At 37.4% G+C, this 21,996-nt stretch overlaps 1 protein-coding gene across 1 annotated transcript in view; it reads left to right on the top strand.

Annotated features, from left to right (window-relative positions):
• Positions 1-21,996, top strand: part of TJP2 (tight junction protein 2) — an 83,095-nt gene that overhangs the window by 1,457 nt on the left and 59,642 nt on the right. Inside the window, exon 2 of the mRNA XM_088130444.1 lies at positions 16,384-16,498. The gene's annotated coding sequence lies outside the window, so the exon portion shown is untranslated. The remainder of the gene's footprint in view (positions 1-16,383; positions 16,499-21,996) is intronic.

Raw genomic sequence — 21,996 nt, 5'->3', positions numbered from 1 at the left:
TTTAAAAGCAAATTTGGTCTGTATAAAGGGTAGGGCAGATTCTTTCCAGATATCATTAATTAAACTGGCAGTTTAAAAAAAATGCCAACATTTAATATCTTGCTGTTCAGAAACTTTCTAGGGAAGCATATGCAGTTGCTGTGATAACAATGCTCCAGTCTGTATAATGTAAGAGGCTTGTTATCCAAAGCGTTCCAACGTAAGGAAAATGTTGCAAGACCTTAATAACATGACATGTGTCAAAACACAAACAAGATTAGAATACTGTAATGTAATTATTACAACAAATTCTTTCTTGAATGTATAGATAGCATTCAGACTAAATTGGCCACTGGTCATTATGTTTAACTTCTATCCCATTAATCTGAACAGGACTTAATTATGACTAATCATCTTATTGATTGGTGCTTCTCTTGAGAAACTTCATCTGAGTGCTATACTATAAAAACAAAAATGTTTAAATTCAGAATTTGATAATAATGACATTGCAAACAATTTAAACAGATGGCAGCGTCATGAGTTCTTGGGATTGATCAAAGAAGACTCAGCACCCAAGAGCTGCCTTGTGCACTAGGTCATTTTTTTTTCTTTATTTGTAGCATAAAAAAACATTCGTTTCTCTGTCAGATTGTCTCTTTCTGCCAGATAATTATGCAAACAGCATTCAGCTAAGGCATACAAGCAGAGCTTTAACCTCCCCTCCCTCACTTGTACCTCAGAGCAATGTACAGTAATGAATTGCTATAGGAACTAATAGTTAATCTTGGAATGCTAGAACAAACATCTGTCTACAATTGTATTGCTGGTGCTGATGTGACAATGCTTATCCTATTACAGAGTCCCCAAACAGTTAATCAAGGACTTCAGTTAAAACTGGCATCCTCTCATGGCTTATGCAACCTTGATCTTTCCTTTGGTGCCTTTGGATCTTCTTCTGCATCTGCTTGGTAGACAGATTCTATATCATGCCATCCTCCTTGTGTAAGTGATTTCTATCCTGTATCCTATTTAGTGATCTTGGATTACCCTGGAACTGCATTTCTTTAGCCATCTAAAACTGCTGAAATTCATCTTTGCTTGGTACCCATTTTTCTCCTCCTTTTCCTACTCTGAGTCCAACTTTTACAATGTCAGGACTACTAAGTAGACCAGATCAGGAAATCAATTTCACAGGAAGGCTAAAACTACTTGTAAGCAGATTGGCTATAATAACAGAATCTTGCAGGTATGATTGTTCTGAACCTCTTCCTTCTTCTTATAGTTCAGTGAATTTGGGAGGTATCTGCCTGAGCTGCTTCTGAATGTTATATCATTCCGGACTTAAAATGTGCTTCAGCCCCTATTGCCTAGGTAACTGATCCTGCATATCTCCATCAAGGTCATCTTCCTTACTCTCTACATAGTAATAACTTTCTTCCAGTTTTTTTCTTGTGTGAGTTGGGCAGCCATATACATTTCTTAAATAAAATAAAAATGACATGGTAGATCTGACAGTGTAGTGTACAGACATAGAGAATAGAGAAGCCAATGGTCAAGGCCACTGTCACTTTATTAATGGTCCTACCCTGTATCTTTTGTTGTGCTCTGTGAGAAAGCTTCACAGCAGAATAAATTTAGTGGTTCTCATGTTACTCTTCATGTTGTTTAATTGTGTACAGACTTTGTAGTTAATTCCCAAATGTGCTGAACTTCACTGAACTTCCAGGTTTTTAAGGATAGTCAGAATAAATATACAGGCAAAAGGATCTTAACAGAAGGTTCTTTTTATCAGCTTTAAGTGGGATCTGAGTTTAAAACTCAGAGCTGCCCTGTTACAGAATGAAATTATAAAATATATTGCAAGACAGCATTTTATTTTGGTTTTAGGCATGGACCTTGTTTGGTTAGCTAATTTGGGGTTACATTTCTAATTTATTTTGAAGAATCACATCTTATAGTATATTCTTACAGTTTCTAACTCTGTCCTAGCATCTCAACAGGATTAGTGATAAACTATACCTAATTAGAAGTGAATTTGTGTCTACTTCCAACCTCCTCCTTGTTATCCTTGTTAAGAGAAGGATAGGGAAAATACATTAATCTTGTGTTTCTAAGGCTATACTATGGTTTTATGCTCCATATGGACATAGATCCAAATGACAATATTGGATTAGCTAGATAAACTCGACAATTTTAGCTTGGAAGCTGACTTATTTATAAGGAGACCTACTGTAACTCTGCAAATGGAGGTAAAATAGAGTACAAATTACACGGCTTCTGACACTTCCACGGTTGCTTCCTGCTAATAGAATATGATCATATGGTCTCCCTCTAAAACTAGTCAGTGCAGCCTCTTATTCTGCAAAATTAGAGTTTGCAGCAAGCAGAAGAGGAATCAAGGATCACTGATGCTAAAGGTGGCTGTAGGACAAGGAGTAACCTTAATAAGATTTATGGGATTACACATTTGTACATGGGATTATATTCAAGTAACCCATAATTCTTCAGAAATTGAACTGCAGATTGTTTCACACAAAGAATGTTGTAAAATAAAATAAAATGGTATTTAGCTCTTCTTTTTTTTTGCTACATGGGTCTTTTTTTCAGACATTCTCTGGAGGACTTCAAACAGAACCTGGATGGTCATTCATCAGAGATGCTCTAGCACAGGGTTTGTCAAACTGTGTTCTACAGAACTTTAGAGATATGCAAGAGACTAAGGGGGGGAAGGAGAAAATCCACTCAATGTGTAGCCAATTTTCTGTCACTAGATCTTTGCCTTTTGATGAGGGATTCTGGGCTTTTTTAAAATAAACTAACAGATTCTACTGCTTGAAAAAGTTTGAAAATGCTTGCTCTACACATCCTGCACTGTGCAAAGGGTGGAACTAGATAACTGTTTATCTAAGGGAGCTATCTAAGATCCCTTCCAATTCTATCATTCTATATCCGTATCAAATTATGTGGAATATTATGTGAAGGTGAATTTCTCCGCAAGCCAAAACAGCTGTTCATTTTATTCTGAAATAGTGATATATTAGATACTGCTAATTGGAAGAAAATATATCTCTGTGGATTGGAAAAATTCACTGAAAAATTTTGAAGATGCTACATATACAGAAAAGTTAAATTTGATCCAGCCCGCATGTTTCTTCTAGACATGTGAAGTAAACTTCAGGTTCATGTGCCTTTACCAGAAACAGAATTCGTAATCTGAAGAGGAGAATATATATGAACTAAATACTAGCCATGAAAGGATGCACACAGATGGGACTTACTCTTGAAATAATGCATGTAAGAACTCAATTTACACCAAAAGTTCCCTTTACTCATATCTTTGCCTCCAGTCTGTATTTAAATATAAAAACAGAGGCTTTTTTGTTCTAATGTAGTCAGTGAACCTATGTGTGAACCCCACTGAAGTCCCAAAAGTTTTGGTGGTACTGAATTTCCAGATAATTATTTTTGAGAGGTAACAATGAAGGTTGTTGAAATTTCTGAGAGCTTAATCAGTGATTTGTTTGGAAAAATAATGTTGTAAGTGCTTTTTCTGTTCAAAAGCCAGATATGGGATTTCCTGAAGTTCTAATGGGTGAACTCTGATCAGACAAATGAAACCAAAACTAGCAATCACCTGTCTGATCAGCTGGGTTAACAACTCCTTTTATTAGAAGTTGTAAATTTCTTGCATGCTGTTTGGGACTATACTGTTGCCCCAAATCTGGGAGTGCTCATATTAAAAGCAAAATAAGTGAATAGGTTTAGAAAACTGATGAGCCTTTGGTACTAGGGAGTTAAATGGACTGGAAAACTGGGAAAGAGATACATTGAGAGACAGAATACTGTAATGACTAGGGCAGAGGCATCCTCCAAATATTTTGGAGTGGAGTTCCAACAGTCTGCTGCTGTTAGTTATGCTGGCTAGATCTGATGGAAACTGAAATGTGAAACATCAGAAGACTTGCCTTCCCTTGACTAAAAAGAGCATTGATAAAACTTGGTTGGGGTTCCCCACAGCCATGAAACTCTTATGTCTTATGTGGTCTCTGTATCCCTATCCTATTTCTCTGAAATCTTCTGACAGTTGAAATTTATGAAAAGAACTGATCTGGTCTATGAAAGAATAGCAGGTTAAACATTGAATAAATAGCTTATTCCTTGGAAGGAAAACCTATGCACAAATATCTTTATTGTGTTATCTATTTTACTTTTGGTTTTAAATTATTTTAATGTTTGAAAGTTATGTTTGTGAATTTAGATGGTGCTTTTACTATTTCAGAACTATTCCTCCCTTTCACTGTGTGTACTTGTACCTCGTATTTATGTCCTAATATAATCACAGTGATATACTTGAGTTCAGAGAACTTCTACTTCATTTTAATGGCCTCTCCTTGAAGTTTTCAGATTTTGTAATGTATCACACACACACAAATGTACCCCTCCCCAAACCCCCACCCCTCAGTTTTGTGGTGCATGGTAGCTTTTGCATTTCTTGTACTATGAATAATGCTTTCAAGCAAAAGTTGACAAAGATTCTCAGTCATCCAGGTGGAATTACCTGGAGGTTGAGTCACGGCAACTGGACTTCTTTCCTTTTGGTTTGATACGTTTCGCTGCTTGTCCAAGCACTCTCTAAGCCCTTCAAAATTGTTAGAAGAGATTTAGCAGTTGTCTAATGAGGATTTTAAACTGAAGATGGAAAGTTGATCCAAAATGTTCTGACTTTTTTTCATTCTTTAAGCTCCTGGCTGAGTGAATATAAGATTAATTAATTCTACATCAAGCACAAATAACTTCAGCAATAGAATACATAGTGAATACGTGTCCTGTCATGTAGGACTGCTTGGAGTTAGGCTCTTCCTTTTGTTAGGATTTGTGTGGGTTATGCTGGTCATTTCTGGGCTGGCCTGGCCTGGCCTGAAACCAGGAGTCAGTGGGGGGAAAGTGAGACCGTGCACGTGCCAAATGTTCTCCTTGATTTATAAACATTTTCCTGCAAACGCGCCATAGGCAATCTATGGCTGCAAAAGAGCATTTGCTGACTAGTGAGCTGTGACAGCTTGCTTAGTTCTGAGCACATCTTTTGCTTACAACCCTTCAGCATCCACTACTGTAAATGTATATTTAATGTACCATTTCCTTCCTCCTCTTAGCTTGGCTCATAAAGTATGGAATGCCATGGAAAGTGTAGTGAATGAATCTTCAGCAGCTCTTCATTTGAAATATGAAATCACCTGCTTCTCCTTTAGTGCTTGGAAGATTATAAACCTTGGAGGTTTAGCTGAGGATTAGTAAATTGGAGAGTGTCCATTATCAGACCAGGCTTAGGACCATGATTGTCTCTTGCTTCATTTCCATTAGTGCTTTATTCAGAGATCACTGGAATTACATAACAGTGACGTTTTCAGAGAATCTGTCAGGAATGTTTTTACTTTTTTTCCAAATGTTGCTATGTCTCCAGCTGGCAACATGTGCAATCCATTTTGAAAAATGTTGCTGTGGTTTAATCAGCTTGCTCAGACAAGATGATTTCCAATGCAGCAGCCAAATACAGGTTGTAGCTTAATTCAACACTGCATTAAAAGAGACAGGATGAAGTATAAGAAGTACATAGCTATTCTTGAAGCTGCAGTTGGGATCACTCCCCTTAATAAGAGAGAACTGCTACCTGTGGTTCGACATGCAAACCTCTGGCAGCAACCCGGGTGAGTCCTAGGTTGGGTGAATGAGTCAGTGCAAAGATAAATATTTACTCTGAATCTGTGTCCAGATTTGCACCATGCATTATGTGCAAATGAGGGAGAAATAACTTAAGTAGCTGCAGAAGCTAAATATATTTCCTCAATGGCACATAGCTAATGCTCTCGTCTGGCATATTTTTTTGCTGAGATCAATCAAAGCATGGTGGGTTACAGCATATAAACCTTTGGGATGAAAATGATATAGTGAAGCCACTGCAGACTCATTGCAGTGGCAAATCAAGAGGGGAATGTAATGGATTGTGCCTGGATGGCATTTCTGTTCTCATAAATTCAGGGATGGTATACACCCAGGCAGAACAGGCATGCCAAATTCCCTTGGGAAAAATGTTTTTTTTGCAAAAGTGAATTGTATGTATATTACAAAAGAAAAGTTACCTATCCCTTTCTTATTTAAAATAAACCTCCAAGAGGTATCTTCTGAATCTGTCCGATATTCCTGATTTAGTTTTATCCTAGCCTCTGTTACTATTCTTCCACTTCATGTTAATGTCTATTATTCTGTAGCTTTATCTAAATAGTTGCCTTTTGTTCTTTCCTTAGACTTGACTTATTTTCAGCTATAATCTCTGTGCAATACTCTGTTCCAGGTTCTCAGCATTATTGATCCTGATCCTAGTCCTGGCATCACCAGCCACCTCTCCCTTGGTTATCTTGTGCTGAAGTTGATCTCCATTGTCAGCTAGTTCTGCTGGGCCAGACTGTTTCTGGTGGGACTCTTTTGGAAGTTGTGTCTTCTAGACCTTGCAAGGCCTTTTCCATTTCAGCTTATTTAGGTGACTCAGTGCTACTGCTAGGGGTTCAGTGATCAGCCCTTTACTGGCTTCTGTACCTCCTGTCTGGGCTCTTCTAAGGTTTCAGATAATCTGGAGCCCTTTTCTCCTGAGTTGTCTTTCACTTGCCTTGCATTCCACAGTGGTCACTGTGGGCTCCGTTATTGCATGCTACTCCTAGCTCTCCTATCAATTCTTCCTTTTGGCCTGGCTGCTTATTCTATTTGCCAGCCTTGGGCTGCTCTTCTACCTTAAGTGTCCTTCTTTCTGATGCTTTCCTTCTTCCAGAGCCATATTTACATTCCAGTGTGTCCTGAGCCTACTTTCTACCAGCTTAGCTGATGTTCCACTGGGCACCTGACAACTTTGTGTCACCACCCCAGGCTCTTCACCTGTCACTACCGCTACCATAATCCTCGCCTTTACTTAAACCACTATAGCTCTCCTGCTGGGTTCTCTCCTTCTGTGCTGTTGCTGTTGTTGTCTTGTCTCTAAGTGTCGTCTTACGTGTTACTTCTTTCACTCTTGTCTTTTCTGTTTTTGAACTCATTAGCTGTCCTCTTTCTTCCTAACACTGGGACACAAGTTTCTCAAGCCCCTTCCATCCCACTGAGGTTTACCAGCCCTCTTTTTAAAGGGCTTGCTTTTTTGACCAGTAAGAACTTTCAACTGGTGAAACTTTTAACCTGATCCCTGTGAGAAGGGTACAGTCGCTTGCATTGACCTGATCCTGTCCACTCATATTTGTACCTCGTATGTGAAGGGAGCCAGCCAGAGTTGTATGTGAGATGAGCAGCCTATACATTTATTAAATAAATAAATACATTTTCAAGCACTAAATTTTAAACAGATTTTCATGATGGTTCTGACCCTTCTGAAAAATCTTCCATTTTTTAAGATCACATATGTTGTCTGTGAGAAGGACTTAAAATAAAATGCTTACATGCTCTGGAATTATAACCAAAAGAGACATCCATGTGCACCAGAAGTTATGTGTAGATTTACATCCTGCACTCCCTCCAGAAACTCAGGGCAGACTACACAATACTTCCTGCTCCAGTTTTATTCCCATAGGGTATGAGGTAAGTTGTGCTTCATAGCCACATGGGAAGCAAACTGAATCCCTTGCCGAATTGATAGATGCTGTCACGGGGGTGTTCTATTGTACCAGGTCCCAACTGCCTCCTGCCACAAGAGTAAGGTTTTGTGCAAACAAACAAAAGATGTTATAGATTGATGCCATTAGGTAATGCCCACAATGACTGGTCCAGAGTCACCCAGTGAGTTTTCATCCCTGAGTGTGCCCTTGAATTTGGAGCTCTGGTCTTAATCTGACACTCTAAATTGCTACACTGCCCTGAGGTATGTGCAGGGGTCATGTATGTTTCTTTTAGCATTTGTCTGTATACAGCGCAAGCAAAGAAAGTCCCATTGTTTCCTAGTCTCAAGTTGCATGCAGTATAAAAGGGTTTCATACTGAAGATAAAACAAATGCGCATGTTCTCTGTTTGGTAGTTTAGGAGTCACTGTGCTGGTAATGGATCAGTGGTATGCTTCTGTCAACTGAGGAGAGTATGTAATCCACCATAAGGATCTTATAGCTTGAAGATGGGGTTCTTCTTCAAGCTTTCTTAAAGTCCAGTATGTTGATCACTGATATGACAATCAGGCTGGTCAAACTACACCTTAGTATTGACTGTGCTATTGATTACCAAGAGAAAATGAAAATATGTGTTCTTGTGCTGCCTTCCATTGTAGCATTAATCAAACATAGCAGTGTGCGGTTCATTTACAAAATCCTTCAGAACACTGATGCATCAAGGAATGAGAGTCACAAATTAAGTTTTGCTACCATAAAGAGCATCATTGAAATGCAAATAGATTGTTCATTCCAGAGAAACTCATGTGCATATTCAAACAGCTCAGTTCAGGTATGATATGTATGGGTGTATCTCAGTTTTGTTCCTTTAGATGGCAGCCTTCCATTATGATGTAATTGGGATTCCTCTAAAATGAGAAACTACATACCATATATAAATATGTAACAGTGTGGTACTTTTATCCTACTAATTAAGTATTATTAACTGCAGTACATAGCGTAGAATTTAAATGAGGCAAAATCTAGACCTGTGCTTTACAGGAGGGGAGGGGAGTCTTTGGTATTCCTCATGCTGTTGCACTTGAATTCCTCAAGTCACTGATTGATTTATTATGTGCCATCAAGTCAGCGTCGACTCTTAGTGACTATACAGATGGATTTTCTCCAAGAAAATCTGTCCCTAATCTGTTCCTTCAGGTCTATCCATTTTGCTGCCGGTCATCCTCTTCTTCTCTTCTCTTCTACCTTTTCAAGCATTAGAGTCTTCTCCAGAGAACTAGATCTTCACATAATGTGTTTGTAGTATGTTAATTTGAGCCTAGTCATTTGTGCCTTGGGTGAGAACTCTAGGGTGACTTATTTGATGCTCCATTTGTTTGTTTTCTTGGGTATCCATGGTATTCTCAGAAGTTTTCTCCAACATCAAAGTCCAAAAATGTCAATATTATTTCTATCCAAGTCCAATTTTTGCTTCCATAGAGTGTCACAGGGAATACCATTGCTTGCACTATTCTAACCATGGTAGGTATAGATACAACACAGCAACTGAATATCTTTTCCAAGTCCTTCATGGCTACTCTATCAAGTGCTAGTCTGAGGTGTATTTCTTGATTGCTTGTTCTTTTACTGTTGATGATGGTTCCTAAAAGGCAGAAGCTATTTACTCTTTTGATATCTTCATTGTCAATTCTAAGGCCGGCTGTTGTATTTGTTGTCATTAGTTTGGTTGTCTTTAGTCCCATTTTATATTTAACTTTAGTCCCAAAAACTCCTTAGCTTTTATTGTTTGGTTTATGGGACTTGGAATCCAGCACAATTTGTCATCCTGTCTATGGTCCGCTCCTAGTTTGCCATCTACAAAATCACAGTCTGGCCCCATTTAATGCTTGCTTATCCTGGTTTTTGATGGCTTGTATGTTAGCTGTCATTACAGCTTAACTTGGGTAGCTTAGTTCAATTTAATCTCTTCAGATGTTGTTCAAGGCAAATTATAGATTAATTTCTAAAGTAGCTGTTGAGATGATAACATATGTGGGAAAAGTCTATGGAAAACAAATCTTAGTTCATCTGGCCCACACAGAGAATAAGGGTGATGTTTAAAAGTTTGTGAACCCAAGTTACTGAAAGCAAAGGTTCACATACTTTTGCTACACACAAATATGTAGCTTTGGATCATTTTCCTCAATAAATAAAGAAGTACAGTATAATGTTTTTGACTCATTTGTTTAATTGGGTTCTCTTTAGGTTTAGGACGTGTGGAGAACAGATTACGTTTTAGGTCACATTTATGCAGAAATATTGAACATTCAAAAGGGTTCACAAACTTTTAAGCACCACTGTACATTGAAGTCAATGTCTGATATGTTTCACTAAGGCTTTATAATATTTTCTCCAAGTATTTTAGGTATAACATAGTTTTCCATAGTAATGTCAATTTTTAAATGTTTAATTTTTAAGTTACAAATTTCACTCAAGGCATTAGAATTACTTTAGACCAGAACAACTTTGATTCTTGTCCTGTTTTAGAGACATTGGAATAATAATTTCAGATTAGCTAAATGTTTACCATGGGAATTATTGGCTTGGTTAGAGACTACAAATGCCTACGCCCATTTTGTGTGTGTTTCAGTTTCACACTCAGGATTTAAACATACCATGTGAGAAATAGTGCAGGAGTAATTAAACATGATGATTCTACCATCATCTGGGAGGAGATGTGAATGTTAAAGACTGTTATTGAAACTTTGTTGCATTTTTAAAACCTCTGTTACACTATTCAGTGTACAGGTTTCTTTGCAGGTAATTCTTGTTTACATAAAAGTGGCCCCAAGGGAGATGTGGAACTATATATGTTGAATGAGAATTAAAATTCTGTGGCCAAGTATCTCAAATCCAATTAAGAATCTACATTCTGAGACCTACATCATAGGCAGTAGTCATTACATAAATTAACAAAGCTTAAGGAAATTATAGCAGTTAAAGATGTAAATATGATGTTGAATATTCCTAAATTATGGAATTTAACATGATATGAAGAACTGGGATTTGGCAAAGGGAATTATTCTACACAGGGGGAAAGAAATGTTCATTTCTGATGTTAATGGAAGGTGTTTCTTATTGATTAAAATATTATTTATTATTTAAATGTCTTTATATTATAAAAATGAGAAGATGGAGCAACATGTTGCTATATGGTCTAGATTTAAGAATAAGTTAAAGGATTAAGCAAGTTCTCTGTTAATATTGTATGGATCCCTTTCTCTTCAGTTTTAATTCGCTTATTAATTAATTTTTTCCCTGTATGTTCACTGTTTAATTATTATTTATCTGTTTATTATAATTTGTTATATATCACCCCTTCCTAAATTTAAAATGAGAAGTTTTGTAACTTCTTCAAATAATTCTGCCATTTTTATTATTTCTTTCCTCATGAGGGAAAAAAAAAAAAGAAATTATGCAGATTCGAGAGACCCCCTCTATTTTATTTATATATTTGTGTATTTATTAAATGTATTGACTGTACTACTCTGGGCTGTGTAGATTACAAAACAATTAAAGCAAGATAATAAAAAAATTGTTTTCTGAAATATCTCCTGAAAAATCAGTAGCATTGCCCACTTTCAGAACCTTATTTGTAGCCATGAATACTAGAAACTTGCTTTAAAATTTAAAAAAAAAAAGAGCTACAAACATTTTTCTGTACTGTACTTTAGCATAGATTTCTAGAGTAGTATCTTTTTTCAGTTTAGGAGGAGGACCGCTATCAACACGCTTTATTTTAATTACATTTTTATTTTGTTCTTCCAAATTGCTAACGGAGTGTGTATGATTCTCACCCACCATCTTCCCCAGGGAGATAGATTAGGATTAATGGGTTCTATGGCTGAATGAAGCTTGGTTTCTCCAGAACACTAACAACCATATTGCCTCTTTTGCTCATTCACTTCCAGTATAATTTTTTTTTCAATTTATTTTCAGACTTGTATGCCTCCTATAAGTGCTAAAACGAAAAATACAATTCTAAGCGTGTTCATTCAATGTCTTATTCTACATTCTGTGTTGGAAATAAACCATCAACACTGGGATGTTCATGGTCTTTTTGTAATTCTTTTTTATTCCCTCTATTATTAACTGTCACTGAAAAGCTGGCTGTTGTTATATATAAGTAAGAGAACATGTCTTCCCATAAATATATTGATATAAAGTAAACTTTTAAAAGTTTAAAGCCACAGCAGAGCTTTATAGCTTGGAAATAAGTTGTAAAGGAATTAAATATTTGTGATAACTTTATTAGAATTAAGTTCTTACAGTGCTTTCAAGTAAAGTAGTAGAGCAGCTGTCCCACCAACATAACCTTCACATGTATTAGACTAAAAATTCTTGTAATACCCAAACATAGGCCTTTAATTATGCTGGATGAGAGTTACAGAAGTTGTGGAAAAACATCTCTGAAGGGCACCATATTGGGAATACAATTGCATTCTAAGTGTGTCTGGAATTGTGAGTCTACCTACTTATGTAGGAGTAAATCCCATTTAATTTAAATGTTTTTTATTAAGCAGACTTATCAAGGGTGGTATTGCGAATGTTAATTTTAATTTAGTATCAGCATTATCTTGGACTCCAATAGCTGCAAGCATATAATTCAAATGCAAGTTGCCTTTATTCAAGAATCAGCAGAATAGTTTTGGAAGACACAAATAGGATAGAACCTAGGATAAACTGAAAGAAAAATGTATGGTGATGAATTACAGGTAGTCTTCACTTACTGTTTAGCAACCGTTCAAAGTTACAACCGTGTAAAAAAAACCAGCTTTACGACCAATCCTCATATTTATGACTGTCGCAGTGTCCCACAGTCATGTGATCTCCATTCCTGTGCTTCACAACCAGCTTCCAACAAGCAGAGTTAATGGAGAACATGGAAGTAAAATTGCAAGTCGCAGTCATGTGATGTCTTGCTTAACGACTGAATGGGAAGTGACATAAGTCTGTCATGGTCATATGATTTTCCGCTTAGTGATTGTGGCACTTAATGATGGAGTTGTCACTCCCAATTGTGGTCACTAAGCAAAGACTACCTGTACTGTGTTGTTTTACATCTCAAAATGACTTGCTAGGTATGTTTTTCTCTTTGAAATGAGGACATCTGCGCTGTGAGGGTGATTGTAGCATGTTAAGGTCAGACTCCTGCACACACAGCACTTGGCTTCAGGGTACAATTCTCTATATGTCTACTCTAAAATAAAGCAAATGAATAAATCAGTATCAAATGCAGTCTAACTTTCTTATTGGCTGTTTGTTATATAGAGACAGGAACTCCACCCTGTACACCCTGTATACAAATGTATACTCATAAAGACTAACAGAACTTTAAAATAAAATGGAGGTCCTTTTTCTTTTGAAATATCCCTGCTCTGATTAAATCTTCCTTTCCTTAAAATGGAAGTTCCTTGGATTGGGAAAGGCAACAGATTGGAAAAACATACTGCCAAGAAATGTTTTTAATTTAACAACTTCAGAAGGATTGTTATTGCTGAAGACAAGAAAAGCTGAATATTTTTGACTTAGCTGTTCTCGTGTAGGTTTTGATTTGTCTTGGCTTGCTTATCTCACTTCATTTGAAATGTATATTGCAGTCTCTCTTCTGCAAACTGTTTTTAAAATGTGCCTATAATAGCTTCATATGGATTTGAGACACAGAGCATGGAAAATTTCTATGGCCTGTTTGTCTTTGACTCATATAACACATTTATATCCCTCCCCTTTCCCATTCTGAAGCTCAGAACAACCTCTTGATTCCATAGAACAGTTTTCCTGTCAGTTCTTCACTTCTGTGCCTTTAGTTGATATATGGCAAATTATTGGGGCTTAATCAGAAATTCAGTAGGTTCTCTTTCCCCATTTTAGATTCAGAGATAAAGTATCTTTATTAATTGACCTTCAAGCTGTCCTGCAGACTCTGTTGGGGGAAAATGTTGACACATCCCTATTCTTTAGCTGCATTGTTTATTCCCAAACTATTCTTAAAATAACATATTTAAAATAAAATATGCAAACAGAATAAGAAAATTAAAGCTTCATGTATTTGTATAGGTTAACTGGATATACATAATATTCAATACTTTTCCCCAATGGGTACCTTCCAAATAAATTGGCAGTCCTCCTGAAAGATGTAGAGTGGGGTTAATTATGCTTTTGTTGAGGTAGGCCACAATTGTATTCTATTTTTGAATAAATAATTGGCCTTGGAGCAGCATAGGTAGCAGGTAGTGTGATTGGAACAGCGCAAATATCACTATAGACGATGTGGCTCTAATTTTAATTGCTTTTTGGTGAACTGGGGGTTGGAAAGTTAATGGAGAGTAAGTTCATTAAGCCTAGCTGACGCTGTTTCTTTTGATCAAACAAAAGAAAGCCAAAAATTGCACTTCTGGAAATCAATATTTTGGTGCCCAGTTTTGGGGGGTGAGGTTGTGAGCGTTGAGAGCTTGCCAGACTTGGAGAGTCTGATGTTTTGATGTATAGAAGGTATATGGGATGTAATTTCTCTGGCATTGTTAGCTTAAGGTGGAAAATGAATGCAGGCTAGTAAATAAAAGAGAGATACAAATGGTGAAAATATCAACATGCTTCTGATTTTATTATCTGGTTCCTATAACCAGCTTGTGAAATAGAGATTAAAATAAGTAATTTATTTTAGGGATATCTGTATGCATACAGGGTTTTCATAGCTATATAAAGGTGGAAACTTCCAGGTTAACAAGTGCAGTCCAGTTCTGTTTAGGGTGTGGTGGGAAAGGATCAGAGTCATCCAGCTGGTTGTTCAGCACAAAGCTATGAATAAGTAAGGGTGCTAGAAGGTGAATTATCCTTTTAATGGCATTGTATGTGATGAGTAGATGGATGGAGGAAAAACAGCCAGAGAGAGAGAGAGAGAGAGAGAGAGAGAAGCCTGTGTAGTAGGCTTGGAATTAATTAAAAGTTGGACTTAATTGACATCTCTCTACAGGAAACACCTGTAGGTAGGTGGCTGAGGAGAAGAGGTTAGTGTTTGGAACTGACTCTGAAATCATTATGTGTGACCTACTTGTATGAAGAAATTATGCTTAGAGTACTTGCAAAGTGCCTGGTTGAACAAAAGGCTGGGACTGCATGGCTGGGCTTGTTTTGAACAAAGTCCATTTCTAGAACTTGTTTTCAAGATGAAATTTGTTCCAGAGCATATAAAATAGGAATACAAACATTCTTTGTCTAGCCACTTGCAAAGTGCTTTTCATTTGAATTAACAACTAGATTTAGGAGGTGCTTGTTCCTCTTCTCCAAGAGTGAGCAACTTCTTCAAGTACTAGGCACAACTGTGTAATTGTAAAAATAAAAATCTGTAAAACAAAATAAAAATATCCAAAGTGTCACAAGATTTCAGCAATCTCACTTGCACAATTTCATATAATAATGACAAAACCTTCTTGTTACCACTGACATTTGCAGGATTTTGGCATTTCTCTGTAATCTTGCAAGATCTGATGTGTAAAATCTTGTGAAATGCGGTGAGCTTGTGATATTTTGCTCATTTAAAGGGATTAATTTACATAGTTTTTAAGTTATTTGGCAATTCTGAAGATACTATCTAGAGGTGTCCTGGGCACTACGTTGCCAGTCTCTGCTGTACTCCATCTTCCATCACAGGCTAGCTATGCATGAGATGAGACAGACAAAAATTCTCTAGTTTAATGTTGTGTAAGCCAACTTAGCTTCAAGACTGAGAACTATAAAACAGATTGCATGGAAATCCTGAAGCTATCCATCAACAGTTAGCACCTGGACAGCAGAATGACCAGGAGTCCAATGTATCTATTCAGATTTCTCTACTATTATTTATAGCATAAATACTTTTTTTTAATGTATAATTGTTTGGATCAAGAAGTAGATGTGATTTTGTGCAAATCTGTGTCTTCTTCCTGCATTTCCTTTTTTCTTTTTCTTTTGCATTGCAGAAGTGGTTCATAGTTCTGAATTTAAATTCCTGTGAAACAATAACTAGGCTCACATAATGTGCTAGGCCACAGTTCAGTCATTCTTTCAGTATCCAGAACAGGTGGTAATGATTTTAAAATACTTTGACTTCTTGTAGTTTACCATGCCAAGCTCCTTGACAAAATGGATCTGGTGTTAACTATTCCTACCCCAGGACATTGCAAACATTGAATTCAAACATTGGCTGAATTCATACATTATACTGAGTTAGGATTTTTCAGCCTTGGTTTGCTGAATAATTCAGTGTTCTCTTTAGGGTGTTTTAAAGCCAGGTGCAATACACAATAAAGGCTTGATTCATAATATTTGTTAAGCCACAGTGGGTGGATTCTCACATTACACTGAGCTAAAAAAACTGAATTGTGGCCTAATACAATATGTGAGTCTAGTTATTGTTTCACAGGAATTTGTAGATATGAAACCAGTGTGACAGTAGTTTAAAAACATGGTTCTAATAGGCCCATTTGCTATTTTTATTGATGTATTATATTCTTTAATTGTAGTATAAATGTGTAGTGTTATCATGTATAATATTAAGCAACAGAAGAGATCTGTCAAAAAGAGAAATGTTTTCTATAATCATTTGCTAGGCAGAACTGTTATCTTGCACTCAACATCCACAATTAAAAGTAACTACAAATCTTCAATTATTAATATTTGATAGCTTGATCTTGATTAATTGCATTGACTATACATTGTTTTATTGTTATTAATATTATTATTATTATTTATTTAGAGAGCAGACACCAATATCGCCATCTCCTTGTGAATGGGAGTGTAGCTGTAACTTGAACCCAAGGCATCTTACAGGAAGTGCATTAAGAAGACTGAAGCCAGACCTTCTTCCCCAGGTACTTGTTAATAAATTCACAAGACTAGTTTCAATCAACAGCCTGAAACACTAAACAGAGTTGTAGCTAAACTTATACAACCATATTCAGTGGTCCTTGTGATTATAAAAAGTGCTCTATGGAATATACGTTAGTATATCATGTAATCTTGACAAACCAGATCATAAAACAGCATGACCTAGTGGCAAGAATGCTTAGCAGTTCAGTGTAATCTGGAGGGCAACAGCTAACCCTAACCCTTTCCTGGTATAAGGAGACAGATGTACATTGCAAGCAGTAGGTTCGAAGAATGGAGCAAGACAAGAGTGTATTTGAGAAATGCTAGGAAAGGGAATATAGAGGTACCTGAGGGGAATTCATCATGAATTCTGGGGCATTCATGATGTTTCATATGAGGGTTCTGCCAGGAGATAGTTTTCATATGGTGTATCTTTCCCTACCATCCTGTTTGGAATTGCTCACATTATTATGGTTACTTTTATTTGCCTCTGCTATCTTTAACAAATATATTGAGGCAGAATTGAGGATTTAACACTGGTCATCCAGTACACATGGCTACATTAAGTATTTCCAATGGGAAGGAGGGATTGGTAGCAACAGATAAATTGGCTTTATTGAACTCTGCTATGGATGATTCTGCCAGCCATTGAAAACAAAGAACGTTCTTTTGATTAATCTCTTTCTTGAAAGTAAAAATTTTGACCAATGCTATGTGCTGTCTCTTCTCCTTTGAAACCATCTTTGAGAATAGGACTTTTCTTTTTGGAAAACTTCTGCTTATTTTAACACAATAAAGTCCTGATTACTATGAAAGGAGAGATGAGGATTTCATGGGAGCTTGACTCCAGGTGACAAAATGGCAAGGGCAGTTTTTAGCAGTCAAAGAACCAAATTTGTCCTAAGTATTGCTAACCATAAGAAGCTGTGAAGAAAAAATGCAGAAAATTATTCAGAGCAAGAAAAAAGTTATCTTTAAATAAATTTATATTCATGGACTGTATTCTGAATTAAGCTGATGTATATGCAAGGCTTGTGATGCAAAGTGTTATTGGTAAATTAAGAGCCAACATTTGAAACAGGCATTGCTTTTCTCTTGTTAGGTTTAACTGTGGTCTACATCTCCATTGATTCTACATATGGCAAATGCTAGGCCGAGAACCCTTTAATCTGAGATTTACAAATCTCGATTTCAGGTTCTGTTTAATATGGAGATCATTGGAGATAGTAGCTAGAACCAAATCATGACTTGATATCATGAGAATGGGCAAACACAAGCTTTTGCTGCAGGTTTATTAATAACCAGGGCATTCCATTTCATCCAGTCCCCACTAAACATCGTTTTTCACAAAAACAAGGAACTTCTAACCTTGTATATAAGAAAGGAGAAAAGATAACATTTATAATGCAAAGTCACAGTTGAGATGTGCTTCTGATTACAGTGGTACCTCGGGATACGAACACCTCTACTAACGAACTTTTTGGGTTATGACCAGCTCCGGCCGCAAAAATTTACCTCGATGTGCGAACTCTGCCTCGGGGTATGGTCATTTTTCTGCCCTGACACGTGGTCCGTGGCCATTTTTCTGCCCCTGACACATGGTCCGCGGCCATTTTTCCGCCCCTGACACGTGGTCCATGGCCGTTTTCCTGCCGCGCGGCGCCCAGCCATTTTCCTGCCGCGCGGTGCGGCACCCAACCGTTTTCCTGCCCCGCCACGCAGCGCCTGGCCGTTTTCCCGCCCCTGACGTGTGGTCTGCAGAGGCCAGAACGGATTAACAGTAATTACATTGAACCTTATGGGAAAATTTGCTTCGGGGTGCAACCAAATTCAGAGGGCGGAATGGATTAACCAGATTTACATTGAACCCTATGGGGAAATTTGCGTCGGGTTACGACCAACTTGGGATACACCCAGAGTCACGGAACGGATTAAGTTCGTATTCCGAGGTACCACTGTATTTGGACATGTTGAGACGCTTTCCCTGGACATGTATTAGGAAACAAAGAAAAGCTTACCAAACTTTTCACCATACAGTGGATTTCAGGGGAGAATACTTGGCTAATCCTCCTCCTCCTCCTCTTCCTCCTCCTTATTGCTAATTAATTTTATTAAGGCCAATAAATTATATTAAATTATTTGTATATTTTTGTAAAATCTTGGTCATTGAAAAAATTATCCCAGCTCAGTAGAGTAAAACTTAAACTGAAGAGAAATATAAAGAAGGGAGATCCTAAGACATTAAGTAGACATTGTGCTGAATCGTTATGTGGTCTTTTACACTGATTGATCCCCTAAAATGCAGAATTCTCTGATTGGTTTTTAGAACGAATTGCAAAGTTCACATCCCATTGATGGTTTGTAATTCACTGATGCTGCTGTCTTCTTAAGTATATTGTAACAATAGTTTGATTGTAAGCTGCTTTGGGTACAAAATGTTTTTAAATGCAGTGAAACACAAGGTTGAGAACATTGTAGGAGGTGTTGTCTCAAATCAAATCAACTGAGCAATAAATCTGATCTGTGCTAAAATGCATGGCTTAAATATGTATGAATCTGTAGTTTCATCTGTTTCTTGTATGTTGAGTTTTTAAAACAAATGTTAAAAATGAACTCTTTCTCTTTTGTCTGACCTGGGCCATTTTTATGTGCAAATCTTCAGAAACAAAGGAACTGTTCTTTAAAAAGTTTCAATTATTTGAATAATCAGCAACATTCAATTTTTCCTCAAAACAAAATGTATTGTAGAAAACAGGCATCATATACAATTTTAAAATTCTTTCAAACAGCTAAAGATTTTTTTAAAAAAATTAGCTTTAAATATATTTTAAAAGCTATATTACAGTACAACATTTGTTGGCATTTACAAATTTAGCTAAGATGTAACTTTGATTTCTTGATGTTTATTTAGTTATTTACTGGTTTTCTAGACCACCAACTTTAGTCAACTCATGGCAATTTGCAAATTTCTAAAAAGAACCTTCATATAACTCAAGAGTATAGCCTTGGCATCAGAGTATTATAGCCAACAGTAACCATCAAAGGCTCTACTGTAAATTACGGTCTGGTCTGCTTTCTGAAATACGGTTAGAGAAAGCATGATTTTGATCTCTAGGTACAAGGACTTCTATAATGGAGGTCATATAATGAAACATCTCCCTCTGGGATGCCCTCACTGGACCAATTGATTCTTCCTGCACAGAGTGATTCTGCAGATACCTGGGTACCAAGCCTTACAGAGATTTATGTATTAAAACTAGCACTTTGAGTTGTACTTGGAAGCCTATTGGCAATCAGTGGAGCAACCACAATGCCAGTATGACATGGCACTGGTAGTTCTCACCAGTAGGATTTGCAATTTGCAAGTAGTTTTCCAAAGCAGCAGTCAATCTAAGAGGTAATAAGGAAATAACCATTGCCAGGGCATCAGGTTCCAAGAAAGACCACAGCAGGTACACCAGCCAAAGTTGAACAAACCTCTCCCTTAGTTCACTCTCTAAGCCATGGACTGTTACTTCAGAGGAACTCCTTCCTGTTCAGAGCTAATACTGGAACAAGCTGTGTACTCAGTTGTCTCTGGACAAACAGCACCTCCATTTTGTAATGATTCAATCTCAGCTTGATTCTTCCTATCAAATCTTTGTAGCCTTCAGGCACCAAGTCAATCTTCCACCATCTATGTGACCCAGACCACAGTGGTGATGTAAAGCTATAAGAGGATCTCTCCCAACAGCTTCATGTACATGTTAAAAGGCAGAGGGAAAAAGAGACAAAACCTATGGGACCTTTGCCTAATCAACCTCTTCTTCCCCTCACCATCTGGAAGCATCCACTTAGGAAGTAGCAGAACCATTGCAGCATAGTAATTTCAACTCCCAATCCTTGTAGACATTCCAGAAGGGTACTATGATCAATGAAACTGAAGGCCGCTCAGAAGTCTGAAGAATCAGGAGGGGAGCATTTCCCAGTCCCCTGATGTAGATCATCCACTGGGCAACCAGGGCAGTTTTCAATCCCATGCCCAGGACTGAATCCTGACTGAAACAGGTTAAAATAATCAATTTCCTCTAGGGCAGTCTATAGTTGGAACTTTACCACTCTCTCAGCAACCTTTCTCAAGAAGGGATCTAGGGAGGGCTTTTCAGAAGGGGCATATCACTACTTCAGATGGTCACAAACAAAAGACCTGATATCAGATTAATCTGTTACTTAATTGAGAGACAGGTCAAACCTGTGGCTACCTGAAGAGTGTGTAAGAGTAAGAGTATCCCATGTTATGGGCTTCTAGGCCATAATATCACATAGACAGGAAAAAAAAGTGCAAGAATGTGGACCTTGATTTCAGTATGAATAAGTCTTGAATTTGACTCACAGCAGTTGAAGGAGTTCTTTCCTAGTGGATTCTTTAGCTTTCATACAATAACCTGAGTTATCTGAGCTTTTGTGTCCTTGAAAATCTATTCTTGCTTAGTCAAGAGAAGTCTGACACTGATCTTGCTAGTTTAACTGAAGAGTGAAGCTTTAGTTAACAGATTCTCAGGAAATAATGTTACTTTACTTTAGCTAAGGCTTTTCAAAAACTTCACATATCCTGACAGTATTTACACAGGATGGTAAGCTTGTATAGAAAATAGAAGCTGACTAATAACTCTATATAGTGCACATGGCTCATTCATTTTTGCTTGATCCCAGGTCTTCCCAATGTGGCATCCTCTAGATATATTGAAACTGTTACACTGGCAGGAAATTTGGGGAATTGCAATTCCAGCAGATCTGGATAGCCTAGGCTGGTAAAATCTGAACTGAGTAAATGAAATTATTTGCTAAATGTACTGCCCATATTCAGTTTGATGCCCTGTAAGTTTGAATAATTGGTTCAGGCAAATATTAAGCGACCATATCTAGTTACAGTCAGGACCATAAATATTGGAACAAGGATAACTGTTTTGGCATTTGGCCTCTGTCCACCACCACACTGAAGTTGAACGGAGACACACCCAGATGGGAGCAAAGTCAGGGCTTTCAGCTATAATTCAAGGGGTTTGAGAAAAGTGGGGCACTAACCATTCAGGAAGTATAGCCAGTGGCATACATACACACCCATCACTCGTGGCTCATAAGTAATGGAACAAACCAACTTCATTACAAACATAAGGATCGCCTTTAATACCTGGATGAAAATCCTTTGCAGTCAATGTCTGGAACCCATGGACATGACCAAATGCTGAGTTTCCTCCCTCGAGATGCTTTGTTAGGCCTTTACTGCAGCTGCCTTCAGATGCTGCTTGTTTGTGGGTCTTTCTGCCTTCATTCTTGTCGTCAGTAAGTGAAAAGCATGCTCTATTGGGTTGAAATCAGGTGACTGACTTGGCCATTGAAGAACATCCCACTTCTTTGCCTTGAGAAACTCTTGGGTAGCTTTTGCTGTATTTTTTGGGTCATTATCCATCTGCAATATGAAGTGGTGTCCTATCAGTTTGTCAGCATTTGGCTGAATCTG

This window comes from Python bivittatus, unplaced genomic scaffold, assembly GCF_059951505.1.
Source record: "Python bivittatus isolate LINGU-HERP-01145 unplaced genomic scaffold, Pbiv_v1 ctg000850_np1212, whole genome shotgun sequence".
In the NCBI taxonomy this organism is placed as follows: Eukaryota; Metazoa; Chordata; class Lepidosauria; order Squamata; family Pythonidae; genus Python; species Python bivittatus.
Note: the sequence above shows the minus strand (reverse complement) of the source record. Positions and strands in the feature narration are given on the sequence as shown.